This window comes from Manis javanica, chromosome 4 (assembly GCF_040802235.1).
Source record: "Manis javanica isolate MJ-LG chromosome 4, MJ_LKY, whole genome shotgun sequence".
In the NCBI taxonomy this organism is placed as follows: Eukaryota; Metazoa; Chordata; class Mammalia; order Pholidota; family Manidae; genus Manis; species Manis javanica.
This window is the reverse complement of record NC_133159.1, coordinates 109,728,149-109,753,674: the sequence shown is the minus strand read 5'-3', so window position 1 is coordinate 109,753,674 and position 25,526 is coordinate 109,728,149. Positions and strand designations below refer to the sequence as shown.

At 45.0% G+C, this 25,526-nt stretch overlaps 1 long non-coding RNA gene across 1 annotated transcript in view; it reads left to right on the top strand.

Annotated features, from left to right (window-relative positions):
- LOC140848729 (uncharacterized) overlaps positions 1-24,733 on the top strand; it is a 29,139-nt gene extending 4,406 nt beyond the window's left edge. Inside the window, exon 3 of the long non-coding RNA XR_012129841.1 lies at positions 24,410-24,733. This is a non-coding gene — a long non-coding RNA (uncharacterized lncRNA). The remainder of the gene's footprint in view (positions 1-24,409) is intronic.
- Positions 24,734-25,526: the final 793 nt, after the last annotated feature.

The following is a 25,526-nucleotide window of genomic DNA, read 5'->3' as shown; positions in this document are numbered from 1 at the left end:
TCTCAAGCCTAATTCTCGTCAGTCTCCAATCTTCTGAAGCATAACGAACAAGTTCTTACATGGTGAACGAATTCTTACATAGTGAATAAATTCTTACATGGTGAACAGTACAAGGGCATTTATCACAGAAACTTCCGGTTTTGATAATGCATTATGACCTATAAACAATCAGGTCAAATATGAATACTCATTTGATTTTTGTACTTGATTTATATGTTGATCCCACATTTCTCCTATTATTATTATTATTTTTATTTTTAATAAAATGCTGAAGTGGTAGGTAGATGCAAGATAAAGGTAGAAAACATAGTTTAGTGCTGTAAGAGGGCAAATGTAGATGATCAGATGATCAGGTGTGTGCCTATGGACTAAGTATTAATCCAGGCTAGACAAGGGCAGCAAGACATCCACGGATGCAGAAGATGAGGGGGGGTGAGGTTCTGAGGCTCACCTCTGTTGATCCCCAAATTCTCACCTGATGGCCCCCCTGCGACTGTGCCTGTCTTAGGTTGTTCCTCCCTTGAGGAATCTTACCCGTCTCTGGCTAACCAGTCATCTTCCGGGGCCATACAGGGAAATGTAAAGTTGGTAAGTGAGAGAGAAGCCATATTGTTTGAAAAGGTTAGCTTTTTACTTCTTTGCAGATTTATGCCCTGTGGCTTCTATGCCCAGCACTTGTTTCGAGGTATCTTTACCACCTGGAGGAATTATGATACTCGGTAAATTCGATATGAGGCACGAATTCTATTTAAGGGTTGTAATTAGGAAGGAAGAAGAAAAGCTATAGAAGTAGCATATGAAGGAAACATGGGAGGATTGATTATTTCTTTGACATATCTTCTTGTATAGCACCTTAAGTATGTCTAGGTTTTAAACTACTAACTAATTTGCACACACATATTAACATAATAGGAATACGGTGACATAAACAAAGCAAATCTATAATTACCATCCATCTCCAGGGAAGCCAAGAAAACCATTTAGGCACCCTAGGCATTTGTGAAAATTTATCTATGATATGATGGATATTGTTCAACTGTACTTGAACCATCAGACAAATTAAAGCAGCCCATTTCTGGGATCTGTTCACATCCCATATGTTCTTTTAACAATATATAGTCTATAGTCATGAGATTTTGGAGTGCTATAACTTGCACCCCTCCCAACTCCTGGTTGAGTTCCAACAGTACAGATCCGGTCAAATTCGTTGTCTCACTGTATGCACATGCCAGCCTAGACATCTCCCTCCTCATTCCTATGGCAAGTCCAGGAGACGATGGGCTGGATGCAGCAACAACCGCAGCATCGTCCGGATCCCTATGGAGGCTTTTTGATGATCATCCCCCGGCACAAGTCCTCCAGAGAGTGCTGATGCCGGAAGCTCCTCCTCATATCGTATCTTAGTTCATTTTCTGGGTATCCAAGCTAGGCCTTGATCTTCTGCATAGAAACAAACAGACCTTTTGCACACACTTTGACATGCCCTCTATACCACTGTGCAGAACTCATTGGAGGTCAGCACTCAGGGACTGCTTTTTTTTTTTTTTTTTTTTAATTAAGGGAAAGGAATATTATCAGAAAAGAGTACCTCCATAGCTGATCATCTGACACCCTTTAAGTGATCAAAATTAAGGATATTTAAAGCATGCATTGATCTTTGATTTACCAATAGTTTTATCCTGTCAAGGAGTAATCCCCCTTTTCTTTCTTTCTTTCTTTTTTTTTTTTTTTTTAATTTTTAATCTACACTTACATGAAGAATACTGTTTACTATGCTCTCCCCTATATCAGGTCCCCCATAACAACCACATTACGGTTACTGTCCATCAGCTTAGCAAAATGTTGTAGAGTCACTACTAGTCCTCTCTGTGCTGTGCAGCCCACCCTCCCCCTTCTCCCCCCCCCCATGCATGCTAATCTTAATACCCCCTTCTTCTTCCCCCCCCATCCCTCCCTGCCCACCCATCCTCCCCAGTTCCTTTCCCTTTGGTACCTGTTAGTCCATTTTTGGGTTCTGTAATTCTGCTGCTGTTTTGTTCCTTCAGTTTTTCCTTTATTCCTATACTCCTCAGATGGGTGAAATCATTTGGTATTTCTCTTTCTCCGCTTGGCTTATTTCACTGAGCATAATACTCTCCAGCTCCATCCATGTTGCTGCAAATGGTTGGATTTTTCCACTTCTTATGGCTGAGTAGTATTCCATTATGTATATGTACCACTTCTTCTTTATCCATTCATCTACCGATGGACATTTAGGTTGCTTCCAATTCTTGGCTATTGTAAATAGTGCTGCGATAAACATAGGGGTGCATCTGTCTTTCTCAAACTTGATTGCTGCGTTCTTAGGGTAAATTCCTAGGAGTGGAATTCCTGGGTCAAATGGTAGGTCTGTTTTGAGCATTTTGATGAACCTCCATACTGCTTTCCACAATGGTTGAACTAATTTACATTCCCACCAGCAGTGTAGGAGGGTTCCCCTTTCTCCACAGCCTCACCAACATTTGTTGTTGTTTGTCTTTTGGATGGCAGCTATCCTTACTGGTGTGAGGTGATACCTCATTGTAGTTTTAATTTGCATTTCTCTGATAATTAGCGATGTGGAGCATCTTTTCATGTGTCTCTTGGCCATCTGTATTTCTTTTTTGGAGAACTGTCTGTTCAGTTCCTCTGCCCATTTTTTAATTGGGTTATTTGTTTTTTGTTTGTTGAGGCTTGTGAGCTCTTTATATATTCTGGATGTCAAGCCTTTATCGGATGTGTCATTTTCAAATATATTCTCCCATACTGTAGGGTTCCTTTTTGTTCTATTGATGGTGTCTTTCGCTGTACAGAAGCTTTTCAGCTTAATGTAGTCCCACTTGCTCATTTTTGCTGTTGTTTTCCTTGCCCGGGGAGATATGTTCAAGAATAGGTCACTCATGTTTATGTCTAAGAGGTTTTTGCCTATGTTTATTTCCAAGAGTTTAATGGTTTCATAACTTACATTCAGGTCTTTGATGCATTTTGAGTTTACCTTTGTATATGGGGTTAGACAATGGTCCAGTTTCATTCTCCTACATGTAGCTGTCCAGTTTTGCCAGCACCATCTGTTGAAGAGACTGTCATTTTGCCATTGTATGTCCATGGCTCCTTTATCAAATATTAATTGACCGTATATGTTTGGGTTAATTTCTGGGGTCTCTAATCTGTTCCACTGGTCTGTGGCTCTGTTCTTGTGCCAGTACCAAATTCTCTTGATTACTATGGCTTTGAAGTAGAGCTTAAAGTTGGGGAGTGAGATCCCCCCTACTTTATTCTTCTTTTTCAGGAATGCTTTGGCTATTCGGGGTCTTTGGTGTTTCCATATGAATTTTTGAATTATTTGTTCCAATTCATTGAAGAATGTTGCTGGTAATTTGAGAGGGATTGCATCAAATCTGTATATTGCTTTGGGCAGGATGGCCATTTTGACGATATTAATTCTTCCTAGCCATGAGCACGGGATGAGTTTCCATTTATTAGTGTCCCCTTTAATTTCTCTTAAGAGTGACTTGTAGTTTTCAGAGTATAAGTCTTTCACTTCTTTGGTTAGGTTTATTCCTAGGTATTTTATTCTTTTTGATGCAATGGTGAATGGAATTGTTTTCCTGATTTCTCTTTCTATTGATTCATTGTTAGTGTATAGGAAAGCTACAGATTTCTGTGTGTTAATTTTGTATCCTGCAACTTTGCTGTATTCCGATATCAGTTCTAGTAGTTTTGGAGTGGAGTCTTTAGGGTTTTTTATGTACAGTATCATATCATCTGCAAATAGTGACAGTTTAACTTCTTCTTTACCAATCTGGATTCCTTGTATTTCTTTGTTTTGTCTGATTGCCGTGGCTAGGACCTCCAGTACTATGTTAAATAAGAGTGGGGAGAGTGGGCATCCCTGTCTTTTTCCCGATCTCAGAGGAAATGCTTTCAGCTTCTCGCTGTTCAGTATAATGCTGGCTGTGGGTTTATCATATATGGCCTTTATTATGTTGAGGTACTTGCCCTCTATTCCCATTTTGCTGAGAGTTTTTATCATGATTGGATGGTGAATTTTGTCAAATGCTTTTTCAGCATCTATGGAGATGATCATGTGTTTTTTTGTCTTTCTTTTTGTTGATGTGGTGGGTGATGTTGATGGATTTTCGAATGTTGTACCATCCTTGCATCCCTGGGATGAATCCCACTTGGTCATGTTGTATGATCCTTTTGATACACTGTTGAATTCTGTTTGCTAATATTTTATTAAGTATTTTTGCATCTACACTCATCAGGGATATTGGTCTGTAATTTTCTTTTTTGGTGGGGTCTTTGCCTGGTTTTGGTATTAGGGTGATGTTGGCTTCATAGAATGAGTTTGGGAGTATTCCCTCTTCTTCTATTTCTTGGAACACTTTAAGGAGAATGGGTATTATGTCTTCTCTGTGTGTCTGATAAAATTCCGAGGTAAATCCGTCTGGCCCTGGGGTTTTGTTCTTGGGTAGTTTTTTTATTACTGTTTCAATTTCTTTGCTCATAATTGGTTTGTTTAACTTTTGTGTTTCTTCCTTGGTCAGTCTTGGGAGATTGTATTTTTCTAGGAAGTTGTCCATTTCTTCTAGGTTTTCCAGCTTGTTGGCATATAGGTTTTCATAGTAGTCTTTAATAATTCTTTGTATTTCTGTGGAGTCTGTCGTGATTTTTCTGTTCTCATTTTTGATTCTGTTGATTTGTGTTGATTCTCTTTTTCTCTTAATAAGTTTAGCTAGAGGCTTATCTATTTTGTTTATTTTCTCAAAGAACCAGCTCTTGGTTTCATTGATTTTTGCTATTGTTTTATTCTTCTCAATTTTATTTCTTCTCTGATCTTTATTATGTCCTTCCTTCTGCTGACTTTAGGCCTCATTTGTTCTTCTCTTTCCAGTTTCGATAATTGTGATTTTAGACTATTCATTCGGGATTGTTCTTCCTTCTTCAAGTGTGCCTGGATTGCTATATACTTTCCTCTTAAGACTGCTTTCGCTGCGTCCCACAGAAGTTGGGGCTTAGTGTTGTTGTTGTCATTTGTTTCTATATATTCCTTGATCTCGATTTTGATTTGTTCATTGATCCATTGATTATTTAGTAGCATGTTGTTAAGCCTCCATGTGTTTGTGAGCCTTTTTGTTTTCTTTGTAGAATTTATTTCTAGTTTTATACCTTTGTGGTCTGAAAAATTGGTTGGTAGAATTTCCATATTTTGGAATTTACTGAGGCTCTTTTTGTGAGATAGTATGTGGTCTCTTCTGGAGAATGTTCCATGTGCACTTGAGAAGAATGTATATCCTGTTGCTTTTGGATGTAGAGTTCTATAGATGTCTATTAGGTCCATCTGTTCTAGTGTGTTGTTCAGTGCCTGTGTGTCCTTACTTATTTTCTGCCCGGTGGATCTATCCTTTGGGGTCAGTGGTGTGTTGAAGTCTCCTACAATGAATGCATTGCAGTCTATTTCTCTCTTTAGTTCTGTTAGTATTTGCTTCACATATGCTGGTGCTCCTGTATTGGGTGCATATATATTTAGAATGGTTATATCCTCTTGTTGGACTGAGCCCTTTTTCATTATGTAGTATCCTTCTTTATCTCTTGTTACTTTCTTTGTTTTGAAGTCTATTTTGTCTGATATTAGTACTGCAACCCCTGCTTTCTTCTCACTGTTGTTTGCCTGAAATATGTTTTTCCATCCCTTGACTTTTAGTCTATGCTTATCTTTGGGTTTAAGGTGAGTTTCTTGTAAGCAGCATATAGATGGGTCTTGCTTTTTTATCCATTCTATTACTCTATGTCTTTTGATTGGTGCATTAAGTCCATTTACATTTAGGGTGACTATTGAGAGATATGTACTTATTGCCATTGCAGGCTTTAGATTCGTGGTTACCAAAGGTTCAAGGTTAGCTTCTTTAGTATCTTACTGCCTAACTTAGCTCGCTTATTGAGCTGTTATATACACTGTCTGGAGATTCTTTTCTTCTCTCCCTTCTTATTCCTCCTCCTCCATTCTTCATATGTTGTGTGTTTTGTTCTGTGCTCTTTTTAGGGGTGCTCCCATCTAGAGCAGTCCCTGTAGGATGCCCTGTAGAGGTGGTTTGTGGGAAGCAAATTCCCTCAGCTTTTGCTTGTCTTGGAATTATTTAATCCCGCCATCATATTTAAATGATAGTCATGCTGGATACAGTATCCTTGGTTCAAGGCCCTTCTGTTTCATTGCACTAAGTATATCATGCCATTCTGTTCTGGCCTGTAGGGTTTCTGTCGAGAAGTCTGATGTTAGCCTGATGTGTTTTCCTTTATAGGTGACCTTTTTCTCTCTAGCTGCCTTTAAAACTCTTACCTTGTCCTTGATCCTTGCCATTTTAATTACTATGTGTCTTGGTGTTGTCCTCCTTGGATCCTTTCTGTTGGGGGTTCTGTGTGATTCCATGGTCTGTTGATTATTTCCTCCCCCAGTTTGGGGAAGTTTTCAGCAATTATTTCTTCAAAGAGACTTTCTATCCCTTTTCCTCTTTCTTCTTCTTCTGGTATCCCTATAATACGAATATTATTCCTTTTGGTTTGGTCACATATTTCTCTTAGATTTGTTTCATTCCTGGAGATCCTTTTATCTCTCTCTATGTCAGCTTCTATACGTTCCTGTTCTCTGGCTTCTATTCCTTCAATGGCCTCTTGCTTCTTATCCATTCTGCTTATAAATCCTTCCAGGGATTGTTTCACTTCTGTGATCTCCTTCCTGACATCTGTGATCTCCCTCCAGACTTCATCCCACTGCTCTTGCATTTTTCTCTGCATCTCATCCCATTGCTCTTGCATTTTTCTCTGCATCTCTGTCAGCACGTTCATGATTTTTATTTTGAATTCTTTTTCAGGAGGACTAGTTAGGTCTGTCTCCCTCTCAGGTGTTGTCTCTGTGATCTTTGTCTGCCTGTAGTTTTTCCTTTTCATGGTCATAGAGATAGTTTGCAGAGCTGGTACAAGTGACCACTGGAAGAGCTTCCCTTCTTGTTGGTTTGTGGTCTTCTCCTGGGAGAATAGCGACCTCTAGTGGCTTGTGCTGGGCAGCTGTGCGCAGACAGGGCTTCTGCTTCCTGCCCATTTGCTATGGGGTTTATCTCCGCTGTTGCTGTGGGCTTGGCCTGGCTGGGGCTGTTCCTCCAAAATGGTGGAGCCCTGTTGGAGGGCTAGCGGCCAGGAGGCTATTTATCTCCGTAAGGGGCCTCTGTGCTCCCTGCTGCCCAGGGGGTTAGAGTGCCCAGAGATCCCCAGATTCCCTGCCTCTGGTCTAAGTGACCTGTCCTGCCACTTTAAGACTTCCAAAAAGCACTCTCCAAACCAAAACAACAACAGCAACAATGAGAGAGGGAACAGAAAGAAAAAAAAGGAAAAAACACTCGATTTTTTTTTTTTTGTCCTACGGTTCCAGTCCCAGGCACCCGCTCACTGGTCCTGCTGCCCTGTCTCCCTAGCACCAGGGTCCCTGTCCCTTCAAGGCTTCCAAAAAGCACCCACCCACCGGTCCCACAGGGAAAGAACACTCAATATTGTCACGACCCTTCAGGGGCCGCGGCAACATGCCCAAAGTCTTGATTCTTCTCTAGGCTTTATTGTCTAATCTCTCACGGCGGTTACAGCAGTTGTTGGGAAGCTCTCCTCCCTCCCGGCAGGCTCCCTTATATTCAGTCACCCAACCAATCTGGGACAGTATCATGCGTGACCTTTAAGCGGATAGGTGTCACGCGCCACTCTAAGCAGGCAGCACGAGCTGTGCACGGGTACGGAAGTCTGCTGGGCCAATCCCCAACAGGGAAGAGGGGAAAGGGTGGTGAGCAGGAAATGGGCGCCATCTTCTCCAGCTGGTGACGAGGCTAAAATACCAGGTCTTAGAACTACCACTGGGCAAGGGAGCTGCAGTGGATCAGCCCCGGGACCGAGCCCTGGCCAGGGGCCCGGCCCTCACATGTCCCCCTTCTTTGTTTGATATAATGCGTGGCCTTTGGATCATGCCTGTCTTAGGTTGCCCAGAGTCTGCAGCATTCTTACCCGTCCTCAGGCAGCAGACAGCTCTGGTCTGTGCCCTGTCTTAGGCTGATATGCGTAGCTCCAGATCTTACCCGTCTCTGGCTACTGATCCAACATCTGAAGCCATATATCTGGGGAGACGCCTTCTTCCAGGGCAGCCATCGCTTGCAACAGCACTCATCTATCCTGTAATTGCTGCCGCCGCACAGAGCAAATTGCCCTGCCAAGAAGCAGCAGTCCAGCGATCACAATCACACCCATAACTCCCACCCCGGACCAAGCCTTTTGGTATCAAACACTGTCATAGCTGATTGAGACATGGAGCTAACATTCATGATTTCTAATCTTAGCTGCGCAGTAAGCTCCTCGAGTTTGCTAGACCAGTTTGTGTTCAGCAAGTGTCCCAGCTGTCGGGATAGGTTTGCAGCCCGAGAGAAGTTGTTGAACGGAATGCTGGAAACACACAGTCCAGTGTAGGAACTGACACAGCCCAAATGCCGTGTCTGACCGAGCGACAGGCTGTTCAAAGTCTCTGCTGATAGGTTACTCAGGGGCAGTGGCAGTGGCCATGCCTTTACTACTCCCCATAGCTGTCTCTGCTCGGGTCTCGCTGGCGGCAGGGTCCACCCTAGGATCGTGAGCGCTATCAGCATCAGTATTCTGTTCTTCCGTCCTTGAGTTTTCCACTCGCCTCACGTATCGCTCCGGTACCCAGATAGGTTGGTGTTGGCCCTGCGGGAAAACACAAACAGAGCCTCGGGTCCAGATAAGTACTGGGTCCGGGCCTTTCCAGTTACCTTCCAGCACGTCTTTCCACAGTACTTTGGGTTTCCTGTCAGGGTCGGCAGACTGACTGTGTCTTTCAGCCGCACTCTGGCCGTTTATGTCCAATGTCAAAAAATTTAATATAAATAGAATGATATTAAGTTTATCTTTAGGGGATTTGTAGTCTGCCCCTATTCCCCCTTTTTGTTTTATTAGAGTGGCCTTGAGTGTTCTGTGTGTGCACTCTCCTACACCCTGTCCTTGAGGGTTGTATGGAATGCCCGTTGTATGAGCAATGTTTAGAGTCTGAGTAAATGTCAGAAACGGTCAGGATGTATATGCTGGTCCATTGTCAGTCTTCAGGTGTTTAGGCATGCCCCAGGCAGAGAATGCCTGTAGGCAGTGGGAAATAACATCTTGGACTTTTTCACCCGTGTGGCAGGAGGCGAAGATTACTCCTGAGCATGTGTCAACAGACACATGAACATATTTCATGTTCCCAAATTCGGGGATGTGTGTGACATCCATTTGCCACAGGTGGTTTGGTAGTAGTCCTTTTGGGTTTATGCCTTGAGATGGTAGGGGTAGGAGAGCAACGCACCATTTACAGCTGAGAACTATGGCTCTCGCTTGCTCCCTTGTAATAGGATATTTCATCCGTAAGGTGGTGGAATTAACATGAAAGAGCTTGTGGTAATTAGTGGCCTGTTCTACCGGGTTGGCTAAAGCCAGGATGTACGGGCTGCGGGTTAGTTTGTCCGCTCTCCTATTTCCTTCGGCAAGCGGGCCTGGGAGTGGAGTATGAGCCCTGATATGTCCAATAAAGAAAGGATGGACCCGATCCCAGATAAGGTGTTGCAAGCTTCTAAGTGTTCCGGCAACTGGCGATGTCTGTCTAACGTGCCCTGCATTTTCTATAATGGTAACTGAGTTAACTACATATTGACTGTCTGACAGGAGGTTAAATGGCTCGTGGGGAAATAATTTAAAGGCCTGCACCACTGCCAGCAGCTCTACCTGCTGGGCGGATGTCGCCGGGAATGTGAGGGTCCATGATTGTTCATTGGTAACTATTGCGGCGGTGCCATCCTTAGAGCCGTCGGTAAAGACTACCTTAGCCCTAGGAATGGGTTCCCTCCTGGTAGTTTTAGGGAAAATGATCGGGTTAGCTAGGCAAAAATGGAGCCAGGGGGATTTTGGATAATGATTATCGAAGGTGGCACTAGATAAGGTGCAGACGATAGCCCATGCATCACAGCAGGCGGTAAGACATTCAATTTGTTTTGCAGTATATGGGGTAATGATGGTATTTGGAGGGGCACCAAACGTCTCTGTGGATACCCTGACACCTTTCAAGATCAGCTCAGCCACACTCTGGGGATACCAATCCAGGATCTTCCCGGGCGAATGTGCCAAGTAGACCCATAGCATAGGGCCCTCTTGCCACAATACGCCTGTGGGGCTATGATTACTAGGGAGCACTATGAAGGCAATTGGTTTGGAGTAATCAATCTGCTCGACTTGCGCTAACTGCAAGCGTGACTGAACCAATGTTATAGCTTTTCTTGCCTCTTCAGTGAGTGACTGAGGGGAGGCCAGATCAGGTTCTCCCCTCAGGCGGTCATATAAGGGACTTAGCTCTTCACTGGTGAGTTTCAAATATGGACAAACCCAATTAATGTCTCCCAGTAGTTTTTGAAAATCATTTAGAGTTTTCAGGTGATCCATCCTTATGGTTACCTTTAATGGCCTGGCCATTGTGTTTCCCAATCTCATTCCTAAATATTCCTTTACTTTGGATGTTTGTATCTTTTCAGGGGCTATTTTAAGGTTCCACTCCTCAAAATGTTCCTGCAGGAAACAGAGAGCCAACTCCAGTTGTCTCTCCTCTTCACTGCACAGCAAAATGTCATCCATATAGTGATAGATGATTATGAGGGGAAACTGTTTCCTGACAGTTTGTAAGGCCTTCTTTACATACATCTGACACATGGTGGGGCTATTAGCCATGCCCTGTGGCAATATTATCCACTCATATCGCTCATCGGGACAACTATGATTCATTGCTGGCACGGTAAAGGCAAACCTTTGAGTCTCTGGGGTGAAGCAGGATGGAGAAGAAACAGTCTTTGATATCTATCACTATTGAATTCCATCCTCTGGGCAGAGCCACAGGGAGAGGAAGGCCTAATTGTACAGGTCCCATAAGCTCCATCTGTCTGTTCACTGCCCTAAGATCATGGAGTAATCTCCACTTGCCAGACTTTTTCCTAATTACAAAAATAGGTGTGTTCCATGGCGAGGTAGAGGGCTGGAGGTGACCAGCTGCTATCTGTTCTTGTACTAAAGTGTGGGCTGCTTCCTTCTTTTCTTTGGTGAGGGGCCACTGAGGTACCCACACGGGCCTTTTTGACTGCCATGTTATTTCTATAGGCTGTTTTCCCTCAGTGGCCCCGAAGAAAAATCCAATCCTGGTCCTCCAGGCCCTTTGGGCAGTCTCCCTGCTAAAAGGATTGGTTGTTCTTTCCCTTGGAGATCCTTCCCTAGTCCTCTAGTGCCCGCGTACCCCTGTCTTTTCATTATGGCATTAGACTGCTCACTGTAAAAAGTCTCTGTGGTTAGTTTAAAATTCATTTGTGTTAACACATCTCGTCCCCATAGGGACATAGGCATTTTTAGGATGTATGGTTGAATAACACCGTGATGCCCCTCTAAGTCCTTCCATGGCAGTGTGGCTGCACTGTACATTGGTGCCTGGGCTATCCCCAGACCTCTCAGTGTTTGTGCAGCTCGATTTAGAGGCCAGTCTTTAGGCCACTCTTCTTCCCTGATGATGCTGCAATCTGCCCCGGTATCTAACAGCCCCACAAACTCCCTGCCTCTAATTTGGATTACATACATAGGCCGGTCCCCTAATTCTAGTGTGACACAAGCTAGTGGAGCCCCAGATGACCCAAAGCCAGAGGTCCCCCTTATGACCTTCTTACTGTCAAAATTGTCATGGTTACTGGGAAGCATGAGAATTTGAGCGATGTGGTCTCCTGGATTTATGGCGGTAATGCCTCGTGGGGAGGAGACCATCACCTTTACTATTCCCTCAAAATCTGGATCTATCACTCCAGGATGGACTATCAAGCCTGCTCTAGTGGTGGAACTGCGGCCTAAAAGGAGTCCCACCACCCTCCTCTTTAAGGGCCCCCTGTAATCAGACTCCACTACTTGAACTCCCATTTCTGGGGTCAGTACGAGGCGGGTGGTGGCACGGATGTCCAGTCCGGCACTCCCTGTTGTGGCTCTCCTTGGTTCTCCGCCTCCTTGTGAGTGCTCTGATCGGTCAGGTGATAATGTGTTCGGGGGATTTGCTGAATCACCCCATACATTTGCGGGCCCTGAGGTGTGGGGCCCCGCCTCCCGTTTTTTGGCTGCTGTGGAGGCAGTGGGCGTCCTTCTACATCGGCCACTGATCTACACTCATTTGCCCAATGGTTCCCTTTTCTGCACCTAGGGCACAGTTGAGGTTGCCTGATGGGTGCGGCATTACCTCCTGGTCCCCCTAGCTTGAGGCAGTCCCTCTTCAAATGACCTGGCTGCTTACAATAGAAGCATGCCCCTGGAGGGGTGGCTCCGCCGTGCACATTGCGCAGTCCTTGAGTTATTGCAGCGGCCATCACTTGCCCTTGAACTACACTATCGTTTATGTCTCTACATACCTTAATATAGGTGTTTAAGTCTTTATTTTTCCATGGCCAAATGGCTTCCTTACACCATTTGTTTGCTTGCTCATATGCTAACTGTTTGACTAGGGGCATGGCTGTTTCTGCATCTCCAAAGATCCTACCGGCAGTTTGCATCAACCTCGCGAGAAAATCTGCATAGGGCTCATTAGGCCCCTGCAACACCTTAGAAAGCTGACCCTGTAGATCCCCTGTGCCTTGTAAGGTCTTCCAAGCTCTGACCGCGGCTGTGGAAATCTGTAAGTAAACCGCGGGAGGGTAGTTGACCTGATTGTGCTGCCCTAAGTAGGGTCCAGAGCCCATTAACATGTCTAGGTTCCATTGATGGTTCCCTGCTGCAATATTACGCTGTGCAGTATCCTGGGAAAACTCCTGCCACGCAGTTTTAAAAGTCAGATACTGGCCTCCGGAGAGAGACGCCCTGGCGACATTGGCCCAGTCATCTGGGGTTAAGTTCAAAGAGGCCACTGATTCTACCAGAGACACTGTAAAGGTGGCCTGAGGCCCATAGGTGGTGGCGGCCTCCTTCAGGCTTTTGATTATTTTGAAGTCTATGGGTTGATGATATCTTTGCTGAGTGTTCGGGTCTTCTATTACAGGGAACGCTGCCTGCCCTTCTCTGCATACCCACCTCGCCCAGCCATCTTTACAGTGACAGTGCTGATAAGGTGATGGCTCGGGCCATGAAGTGAATGGTCCTGGTTTTAATCGTGAGGGTTCGATGGGGGCTGAGGAAGTTACTAGCCCTGCTTTGGCATTATCTGCCTTTAGGGGGGTGTGGTAAGCCTCCCCCTCCTCCCTTGGCTGGAGTCTCAACGGTTCAAGGGAGGGATATAATGACGGGCATGATGCTCTGCTATTAAACCTGTTCTCTAGTTTGTCCCCTGAAAGTTCCCCGTCTTCATCCTCATCAGATGGCAGTCCCTGTTCAGATCCCCCTTCCGATGCCTTTGCGGAGGCACGCTCTTCTCGTACTTCCTCTAATATTTCCTCCCCCTCTTGGATGGCCTCTCGGCAGCTTGGCTTCTGTCCCTTCAGGCAATTTTTTACTCGACCCCAAATAGGGATTGTCCCCGGTGGAAGGGGCTCCCTCTTGTCTGCCCGGCGTAGGTCATCCCCCAGCCTGTCCCATAAAGGGCTGGTGATCTTTCCTTCATCTAAGAACCATGGGGCATGATTCTCCATAGTGTTCAGGAATGCCCTGGCAGTCTTCGTTTTCAAAGGGGTTCCATTAGCTCTAAGGAGCGCTTTCAGAGGTTCCTCGGCCCTAACCCTAGAGGCTTCCGTCCCCATCCTCTCTCTAAAGGGGCAAGTATCCTAGTTATAATTTAAATGGACTACGTCGCTAATTCCGCGAACCTTTTGATTTCGTCGTCACTCTGCGAACCTTTTGATTTCATCGCCACTCTGCGAACCTTTTGATTTCGTCGCCACTCTGCGAACCTTTTGATTTCATCGCCACTCTGCGAACCTTTTGATTTCGTCGCCACTCTGCGAACCTTTTGATTTCGTCGCTGCTCTGCGAACCTTCACTGGCGCCTCTTCATTCCATATATTATAATAAACAATGTCACAAACACTAACAGGACACACACACTACACATAAACACCCACCGCAACTGCCTGCCATCTGCCCTGCCACGTATACTTTCAGTTTACTTGCCGATCCACTCACCCTCCTCGGTTCCCTCTCCCAGTCTGGCCAGCCGACCGAACGGCGTCCAGTGATGTTCCTGAAGAGTTACAAGCTCTACTTCATTGGCAGGCGCCAGGGTCAGCGGATCAGGTCGCGACGAGGTTTAGCGATTCCCGGGGTTCAGCACCACTTGTCGCGACCCTTCAGGGGCCGAGGCAACACGCCCAAAGTCTTGATTCTTCTCTAGGCTTTATTGTCTAATCTCTCACGGCGGTTACAGCAGTTGTTGGGAAGCTCTCCTCCCTCCCGGTGGGCTCCCTTATATTCAGTCACCCAACCAATCCGGGACAGTATCATGCGTGACCTTTAAGCGGATAGGTGTCACGCGCCACTCTAAGCGGGCAGCACGAGCTGTGCACGGGTACGGAAGTCTGCTGGGCCAATCCCCAACAGGGAAGAGGGGAAAGGGTGGTGAGCAGGAAATGGGCGCCATCTTCTCCAGCTGGTGACGAGGCTAAAATACCAGGTCTTAGAACTGCCACTGGGCAAGGGAGCTGCGGTGGATCAGCCCCGGGACCGAGTCCTGGCCAGGGGCCCAGCCCTCACAGATATTCTTTGTCCTCAGGCGCTGGTCCCAGGCACCCACTCACCAGTCCCGCCGCCCTGCCTCCCTAGCACCGGGGTCCCTGTCCCTTTAAGGCTTCCAAAAAGCACTCGCCAAAAAGAGAGAGAAAAAGGGGAAAAACGCGCGATTTCCTCCGTCCTCAGGTGCTGGTCTCAGGCACCCGCCCACCGGTCCCACAGGGAAGAACGCGGGACATTCTTTGTCCTCAGGTGCCAGTCCTAGGCACCCGCTCACCAGTCCCGCCGCCCTGCCTCCCTAGCACCGGGGTCCCTGTCCCTTTTAGGCTTCCAAAAAGCACTCGCAAAAAAGAGGGGAAAAAAAGGGGGAAAAACGTGCGATTTCCTCTGTCCTCAGGTGCCGGTCCCAGGCACCCGCCCACCGGTCCTGCAGGGAAAAACGTGGGATATTCTTTGTCCTCAGGCGCCAGTCCCAGGCACCTGCTCACCGGTCCCGCCACCCTGCCTCCCTAGCAACGGGGGCCCGTCCCTTTAAGGCTTCCAAAAAGCACTCGCCAAAAAAAAACCGCTCCGGTTTCTTTCCACCCGCCGGGAGCCAGGGGGAGGGGCGCTCGGGTCCCGCCGGGTTGGGGCTTGTATCTTATCCCCTTCGCAAGGTGCTGGGTTCTTGCAGGTGTGGATGTGGTCTGGATGTTGTCCTGTGTCCTGTGGTCTCTATTTTAGGAAGATTTTTCTTTGTTATATTTTCATAGCTCTGTGTGTTTTTGGGAGGAGATTTCCACTGCTCTACTCATGCCGCCATCCTGGCTCCGCCCCCAGAAAGGTGTTTTTTACTTTTAGTTAATTCTGATATTTTCCAGAGGGCCCCTGGAACATGTCAGAAGAATTTTTTCTCATTGAGGAAAGTTACTTGGCTAATTTGGCTTATTTATCTGATATATAATTACCTGCTTAATTACCTGGAAAGCACTGTCAAAGGAATGATGCTAAACTTTGTTACTGAATGTTTTATGTTATGGGAAGGAAATATATGTTATGTAAGGAAATATATGAATTTCCTTACATCAACTGCCTTACAGTAAGCTCTCATCAGATCTTTAACCATTGTCATTTGTCTTTTGTCACTTACAGTCACTGTTTTATTACTCTTAAACTAGTAAAAAAACTAAATTCCAGCAGAACAAATATCCTAAACTAGTAAAAACTAGATTTCAACAGAGCAGGTATTAGTTACATAAGATTAAGTAAACTAAAGAAAATGATTTTGTGGCTTTTTGTTTCAAATGTTGTTGATAACGTGTTTTAAACTTTTTCTCTTAAGCTGAGAGCAGTTTAATAAATAATAATACCTTTATAAGCAGAATTGAAACATTTATCTTTCTATCTGACACTTCCAGAATTTTAAAAGTTTCAGTGAGTATTTTTTTATATTTCATGGCAGTATGTTTATTTGCATAAGCTCAATAAGAGTCTGCTTTCCTTGTAATAAGACCAATTAAAAACACTCTTTATATTACCAAGGCTTTGACTGGAATGTTATACCTGAGAGACATGTGCATAAATTCAGATATGAACAGACAGCTTTAAGGAACTAAGGTTGACTTTATAAAGCCAACAAAGCCCCTTAGAATAACTGGCCTGGTACCTTGCTTACAGGGTACCCAGCAGCCTTACCAGGTGAGTAAGTAAGGTCACTTCCTGGCAGGTGCAGGAACCTCAGAATGTCTTGGGAAACTCAAGGAGAGAGGAATTCACCCAAATATACAGGTACTGCAGGCACAACCTGATGGCAAGTCTGGCTTGACTTTATGGCCTCGAGAAGCCTTTAAAAGTCCAATCTGAAATTCCTTATAAAAAGTTTCAGCAAACCACATTATAAGATCCTATGTAATCAATTACTCTTCTTGCTGCTCTTATGCAAATAATCAAGCCATCTGTTAATTATTTTCTTAATCTGTCTACTTCTAATAGAAATGAGGATGATTTTAGAGAAAAGTATTGTTTCAATAATGCAGTCTTATCTATACTAAATGTTAGGCTGGAGAAAGGAAAAACAAGGACATGCAAACAGAACAGAGAGATGCCATAGGGGGAGAACAGACCCGACCCCAAAGTCCATGCCATATATGGAAAGGGGACAGCTCTCCCTGAATTCCATCCTGATGTGCCAACTAAGACCCGGATGTCAGCCTCCTCCCTCTGGAAGGAAAAAAAGTTTCTAGTTGACTATTATGTCACCTTTAGCCAATCATACCTCTCAACACTGCTTAGGATAGCTTGCCCACTCCTCCCCCTCCTAATTCCTTATAAGCGCCCCACCTCCCTAACTGGGTGTGACTTCTCTGGCTTGTAGTACCCAGGCCAAGAAAACATCACCTGGGGGTATTTAAATAAATTACCTGGCCCTTTGTTGCCTCTCTTTGCCTGCTTACTCCAGCTAGAATTTATCTTACACTAAATCCTAATACTAGTCATTGAGATGTAAACTCAATCCAGAATTCTAGTTTCCCCATGATACCTGGCTATGATTCTCAATTAGACTCTTCATATTTCTAGTTCTCATATTCAGCCATGCATTCTTAATCTCATCAAGTTTGTCCTTCCAGAATGGAAAATCCAACTCCAGATGTTCCTACATAACCTAATAACACGATTTGTTCTATCTTGCTTAGAAGCCATAAAATTTTAAACTGCAAATAGTAATAGAAATGGAACCCACAATAGAAGTGCCAATCTTCCGAGGCCCTCTCAACTGACCACTGATGGAGACCTAACTGCACCTTGTACTGTGGCCCCTCTCAGCATTAAGCAGCCAGAGCGGTTGTCACTCCCTTTCCCTAGCAGCAGCTAGGGTCTCTACCTGTAGAGGGGGGAATGAGACAGGGACCATGAGCTCAGACAGAATAGGGTGAGAGCCTCCAGAAAAAGCAAGGCAGGATATTTGCAGTCAGAGCCATGTAACTATATACTAGGAAACCCCCCTACTAAAACTACATTGAACATTAAGCTCTAGAATAATTTTTCAGTGAGATTAGTTAATGTTCCCCAGATAAAGAAGAGTAGCACATGTTTTATTATGCTAATCATTTGTAATCATGTGTAAGATCACTTTAGCATACTAAAAGGCCCAGACCTATGTGCTGTCTTTCCTCCCCCAGATCTGATGAGGTGATTCTGCAAACTGAGTAACTAACTTAGCATGCAGACCCAGCTGTAGATGGCATGGTAAAAGGCAGGAAGAATTCCATCTGTTGTGCCCAAAGTCGTGAATCCCAGAAGACCACCAAGGAGCCAACACCGATGCAAAAGCAAAGAGCCTTTATTCGAGCTAGCTCGAGCTCAGCCTCTCATCTACACCAACGCAGTGGCAAGACGCCAGAGAAAAAGAGCGAGTTTCAATACCACAAAGGTTTTATGGGGTTCTAGGGCAGTTGGTGGGGTGATGGTCATGGCTCTGGCTAATTGGCTGGATCTAGGGGTAGTTGGTGAGGTGAAAGGTCGTGGCTCTGGTCAATTGGCAGGGTCTAAGGGTGGTGGGTGAGCTCCTTGCTGACTGGAGAGGAGAGATACCAAGCTTCGATTGAGTGAAACAGGATCCGGGTCCCGATTGGCTGAGGTAGGATCCGGGTCCCAATTGGCTGAAATGGAATCTGGGAGCTTGCCCTTTCACATCTTAAAGATAAGATTGCATTTTAACACCCAGGAAGTTTAAGAGGCAGGGTTCTTTAGCAGATAGACAATACCTCAGCCCACCTTGGGGGCTGGGCAGGCAGTCTTTTGATGTGCTCCCGGACCAAGGCAGTGGTGTCCCAGAGAAAAATCAAGGCAGGAAATTCCTTACATTAAGTTAATTTTTAATATTCAGAGAACAATTAACAAGTCCTTCCCCAAGGCTTTAGAGATAGTCCCCACCTTTTTGGACAGGCTCTATCACAAGACCCCAAATTCCTTACTCTCTCGAGCTCCACCCTCCTTCAATATGTAGATGATCTTCTCCTGTGTAATCCCTCCCTACAAACCTCTCAACAGGATACTATTCTCCTTGGGGCTCTCTTGCCCCCTCCTGGCATGAGCCAGGAGCTCTGTCTGTCCTCACTGTCTCTCTCAATAAAAACCTCCCTGGCTCTCCTAAAAAAGAAAAGATAATATTCTCCTTTTAAACTTTCTCTCAGAACACGGCTATCAGGTTTCACCCTCCAAAGTTCAGCTGCCTGCCACTCAGGTCACATACCTGGGAGTTCAGCTCTCCCCGGGCTACAAGGCCATTACCATAGACAGGAAAAAACTTCTCCAAACCATGCCCATTCCAAACAACAAAGACACCATCTTAACTCCCAAATGGCAAGGACCATACACAGTAATCCTTTCCACGCCAACCGCAGTTAAACTCCAGGGTCTTCCCCATTAGATACACAACTCCCACCTTAAGCCATTTATCTCCCCTTAGTTCCAAATCTCCCACAAGTTCCTACCCCTCCACCCTGATGAGACCTCTTACTCTGCATTTCACAGCGCTCATCTTCACTTCCACTCATCACTGAAGAAGTTCCTGCCAGCACTGAGTCCTAAGACCTCCCTTACAACCGCCGTGTGTCATGCCTCAGGATTATTAGCCCTGTTCTCAACTTACTCTCCCACCAGACCTATCTTCCCAACTCCAGCCCTTTCTTCTCTTTCTGCCTACACGTATGTCCCCAAAGAATGCTATAATTCAGCCACCCTATGTAAACATAGAAATCAGCCCAAATGCAAAAAATTTCTAACCAAACCTTTAACCAGCTTGTATTACAGGATTACCAACCCCTCTCCAAAGATGACAATCCTTACTAAACCTGGAACATGCCACCGCCACTGCAGACCAAGGGCTCATCTGAGGACTGCCCCTCATCAATACAAAAATGAACTTCATTGCCCCTAATCAGCAGGAAGCAGTTACTGAAGACTGACCTTCATCCCTTCCCAAATCCTCTACCACTTATAAAACAGAAAAGGGAGGAATGTAAGAAAATAGTAATTTATCCTCCATTTACCCCATGGTCCCAAGCACATAAGCTGGTGAGAATCATGCCTGGGCTTGCCTGGAGCTTGCCTGGGCTTACCCCACTTTATCTCTAAACATCCTGACCCACCCCCAAGATAACCAGCCAAGTGGATCCTCCACAATAAAAGGCACAAGGCTCTGCACCACACTGCTCCCTCCCTCCTCCCTCCCTATCTCTCTCTCTGTCTCTCTGTCCCTCTCTCCCCCTCCCCCTCCCCTTCCCCCTCCCCCTCTGGGGGCAGCCACTTTCTCTTTCAGATTATAAAATCTCTTGTATGGACCAGTGTCTCCTGAGTCATTCTGGGTAAGGAGGGTCACAGTGAGATACCCTTTCACACTCCCTCTTGTCTACCCATCCTTCAAGGCTCATCTCAAACCCCTCTTCCTTCACAAAGCCCATGGTGATTTCTCTCTCATCCACACACATGTTGCTCTTTGCTGATACTATTCATTTTATATTATCTTGTGCATTATATCTTTGCTAGTTATTTTGTTCTGCCTTTTTTCATCTCCTCTCACCTAGATTTAGAAACTCTTAGAAGGCAGGAATTGTGTTTTAGTGTATCTATATCCCTGCTTAAAGCCTAACATGATGCCTTGGGCATGTTGACAAAAAGACGGAGTTAGGTGATGGAGTGGCTGACTTTTATTAACATGTCTTTCCTAGAGGGCATGTCTAAATTCTGCTCCTGCCCAATATGCTATGCATAGTCAATGATGACCAAGTACTATTAATTGAAACTAACCATTTGAGGCTATGGCATATCCTATCAGGAGAGAGCATATAACTCTGCTTCTCAGTTGCTTGATGCAGATTTACTGATTTTTTTAGGCAGGAAAATAGATATGAGCTGGGTGGAAAGAGAACAAGGTCAGTAAAGCCCCTTAGAAAGGACTCAGTTAACCAGTTAAAACTAGAAATCCAGAAAAGTCTCAGAGTTAATGAGTTAATCAGTTAAAGCTCAAAAGGTCAGGAGCAACTTGGCCTAGAATGTTTGAATATTTCCCAGATAAGGAAAAATATCTGAGCACAGCCTATGTCTTCATTGTATCAATTAGATCATTGTAAGATTTAACTCTAGCCTGCCAAAAGGCCCACCTATAAACAGCATAATAAAGACAGGGAGATCCCACCTTAAAACCAAAATTGCATTTTGAAAAAACCCAGGAAGTTTAAAAAGAAAGATTATTAACATACTCTTTAGCAAACAACAAACAAATAACTCTGCCCACCTTGGAGGAAGAGCAGACAGTCTTGACTGATATGCTCCCAAATCAGGAAGCTGTTATCCTGGGAGAGGACCAAAGCAGTAAATTTCTTGTGTTAAGCTAATTTTTGCAGAATTACCTAGAGGACTGATAAGAAATTTAATGTCTCATCAAAGATACTTGAGACCATTTAACAAGCTCACACCTCTAGCCCTTTGTCACATTCCTAAAAAATCCTTAAAAGGGGGAACCCCCAACCTTTCAGGGCACTCTCTCTGAGGTTGCCCACTCTTTCTAAGTGTGTAAACTTTTAAACTCTTTCTCTCCAACCTTTCAGTGTGCTCCTCTCTCTCTGAGGTCACCTGCACTTTCTAAGTAACTTTAAATAAAACTTTTATTCTGCTTCACTACTGTATCTCTGCCCTTCAATTCTTTGTCATGGCGGGGACAAGAACCAAGAAAAATACACAATGCCTCTCCCCCAACAATTTCAACCAGCTAGTAAAGTCCAGAGGACACATATCTAGTACAAATTTTCCATCCTGAAATTATGATGCCTATAGTTGTTAAACTCTTCTATCTGAAAAATGTCCTCCCATGTGCTTAGCACCAGCTAATTAGAAAATGCTGAATAATATGTTTCAGCACGCCCTATTTATGGACAATGTATGTGTGTGAAGAGACAGGGGATAGCAGATGAAACTCACTAAGTTCCTTTAGCTAAGTAGTTGTACCAAGATTTCACAGGAAAACAGACCTTAATTTTACCAAAACTACACTTCTAGTTTCTTGATGTACAGGAAAGAGCAAAGGGTATTTATAGCTCCCTCTACCAGAGGAGGAAATAGGAGAAAATATTCACACAACAAATGAATGAAAAGTACAACCAAACCCTCCGATCTGAGATAGCTCTGATTTATTGCAGGAATGAGAGGAGTTTCCCAACTCAACTACTGGTCTGCTGATTGACAATAGTTGCCCTTTTCCCACCCAGCATGAGGATGACTCATAATCTGTCCCCAAGGCCAAGTGTTTTACAAAATACTCCACACCACCACAGCCCAGTATCTGCCTCATTTGAGTGTGGTTGGGCTAAGTATTACTACTTTCCTTTTTGATATCTATAGTTTGACTTGTAATAAACTTAAAATATTAATCAAAGGAAGAGGCCATTTGGCACAGAGAGGAGAGAGCTGTGACATGGCAGTGCAAGAAGCAAAGAGAAGAAGGGAGATCCAAAATAAATCATTAACTTTTTGCTAACAGTGATTATTCCATTTATGTCTCTGCTGCAACTTCAGTTACACACAACACTAAACTAACTGAGGATGATGGGAAGTAGGGTTAAAGATAGTTGTTGAGGTAGGATTATGAGGCACCCTTAACCCTCACAGATCCACTTATTATTATTCCTATCTCACAAATGAAGAAACTGAGACACCAAGAGCTTATGTTAGTTACACAACTGGTAAGTAACAGAGCCAGGATTCAGACTCAGTGTAAGTCCAGGGAAAGGAAATCCCAGGGCAAAATACCTCTAAAACCGAAATAAGTCAAAGGAAGAAATTAAATTTAAAACCTGTTTATTGCTTACAGTGTAGGCCTTCTCTCTTCCCTGCTCCAGCAGAAGCAAAACCAACCATTCCCCCATCTCTCAGGTACAGATAAGCCCTCCCTTGCCTAGGTAATTACCCATTAATATGGAGATGAACTTCTCTTCACCCCTGAGGAATGATGCAAATGCACTAAAACCAAACTTCTCTCCATCTCTGAACACCTATTAATATGCAGATATACTAAAGCCAGGTGAGATATTCTGGAAATATTACAATTTTACCTACACTCAGGCAATATGATTTCAAGGACCCACACTCTTAACAGCTGTACCTGATTACCTCAGATTATAGAAGAGGTAGATCCTCACAAGTTGTTCGATTGTTTTTTATTTTTGCCAATTGAAAAATTATATCAAGGCTTTAAAGACTAAAACAAGATGGACTTCTAATTTGACAGTGTGGGTAAAATTGCAATATTTCCAGAATCTCTCACCTGGCCTTAGTGCATCTCCATATCAACAGGTGTTTCCAAGAGGTGGAGAGAAGTAGCCTATCTCCATATCAATAGATAATTACGAGGGGGGGTGAGGGCATATATGGATGAGAGAGGTTGGGTGGAGTCATTTTGCAGCCAGGTCAGGAGAGAAATGGGCAAGAAGTAGATGACTGCTTATAAGCAATAAACAGGTTTTCCCCATTTTCGTTTTCCCTTTGACTGGTTTTGGCTTCAAACGTTTTTTGCCCCAAGGCGGGATCACATTTTTGCCCCATGCATTGCAGACAGTTAACTGCTAGATATGAAAAAACTGAAGAAGTGGTATTGTAGAGACCTGGCTACTAGGATGGATATGTTCCACTCATGGATGCATGGAGAAAGTTCTGTTTAATGCCAGTTAACCAAAATTCCTCCTTACATCTGGCAACTACACTTTCTTTCACAGCCACAGGTTCTGCTCATCTTGGCCAGCATCTCACAAATACCAAGCTCATCACAAGGAAGGTTCTGCTGGAGACAGATCTGCCCAAGTCCACCACTGTTGCTGGAAACAATTCATAGACCCTAATCTATTGACAGAGGGCCATCAGGGACACCCAGGGCAGCCTTATGCCTTGAAGAAATGACCTCATAGGCCAGGACACACCCTCAACTGCTTGAATTGCTTGAACTCATGAAGGGCCATTAGCTCTGTGGGTCCAGAGCCAATATTTGAAACTCAAGATGAAAAAGTTGGCAATGGCCACATTCATTTAATGCACACTAAAGGTGGAGGTTTGGTTGAACCTAAATTCAAAAGCAAACTGAGAATTAAATTTAACCACTCTTTAAGGTGAATTAAGTATTCTGTCATTGTTGGCTAGTTTTCTTAGATCTAATCTGGGTCACTAAAGATAAATTGAAGTTCCTCTGGGTTTACTGTATTGTGCTGTGTCTTGATGCAAAATCTTGTGCCACAATATGCAAGTGTACTAGGTTGTGTCACCATGTCAGGCCTGCTGTGGAAAGGACAGCAAATTGTGATTGCCAGAAATTCTTCTTATCATCAGAATCCAGGCTCTGCAACTGGCCTGTATAGGCCCTCACTCCACCTCTGCTGTTTGTCAACAGTAAGACTGGGCAAGTGAGACAGGGACCATGGATGTAGTTAGAGTAGGGTGAGGGTCTCCAGAGGGGGCAGGGCAGGATATTTGCAGTCAGAGCAATGTACCTACATGCAAGGAAACTCCCCTGCTAAAACTCTATGTTAAACATTGAGCTCTAGAATAATTCTTCAGTAAAATCAGTTAATGTTCCCCAGATAAAGAAGAGTAGCACATGTTTTATTATGCTAACCATTTATAATTGAAGGGCCCCCACCAGTAAGATGGCGAACTTCCGGCTTCTCTTCTGGGTCCTCGGTACCTGACGGAGCCACCTGAAGACCAATCACCTCTCTCCCCTCTCCCACTCCCAGCACCTAGCCAATAGCCACCAGACCCGGAGAAGTGACACCACAATCACCTCATACCCCTTACTATATAACCCAGCACCTTTCCCTAATAAAGCGGAATTCTCCGGTGAATTGCTGCCGTGTGTCACTCCTTTCGTTTCATTGGTGCCTGGGAGACGGGGCACCCCAACTGGGCCCTGTCTTACCCCCGACACCAGCAGCAGCTTGCCCTCGTCCTCTTTCTCCGGTGCTGGCTCATCACACTCACCACTCCTCTCTGGCCTTTAGGTAAGTTTTCCCCCGGAGTAGGCCACTCTTCCCTGAGCTATCACAGTGCCATTGACCGTGATCGTCTGGCAAGGCTCTGATGCTCAGGGACGAGGAGGGAACTCTCCCTGCCTCAGGCCTTCACGGCTGCGGCGGACCCTCAGGCCCCCCTCCAACAGCCATAAATTGCCACCTCCGACCTTCACAGCTGCTGCAGACCCTCAGGCCCCCCTCCAACAGCCATAAATCACCATCTCAGGCCTTCACAGCTGCAGCACACCCTCAAGCCCCCCTCCAACAGCCATAAATTGCTGCCTTCAGCCTTCACAGCTGCTGCAGACCCTCAGGCCCCCCCTCAACAGCCATAAACCCCGCCTCAGGCATTCACAGCTGCAACAGGCCCTCAGGCCCCTCCTCCAACAGCCATAAATGAGGTGACTGACTCCTTTGTGGATGAGAACGCTCCCTTTTCCCCCTTCATCCTTCCGTTCTGTCTGCCGAAATCCGTTCCATCCACCGAAAATTCCTAGTACTAGGTACCTCATGACTCCAGCACTCTGCCTTCTTAGGGAAGTCTGGGTGAAGACCCACACTTCCTAAGAAATTCCGACTCGTATACGAGTTTCCGCAGAACACCAAGGATCATCGGAGACGCCCTTTGTCTCCTTGCGGTCTGCCTCCAGCCCGAGGATCTCCGTTCATCTTCCCCTGTTTGTCTCCTTCTCTGTCCTTCAGCCATGAGAGCCTCCTCATCCCTCCCTGAAAGTT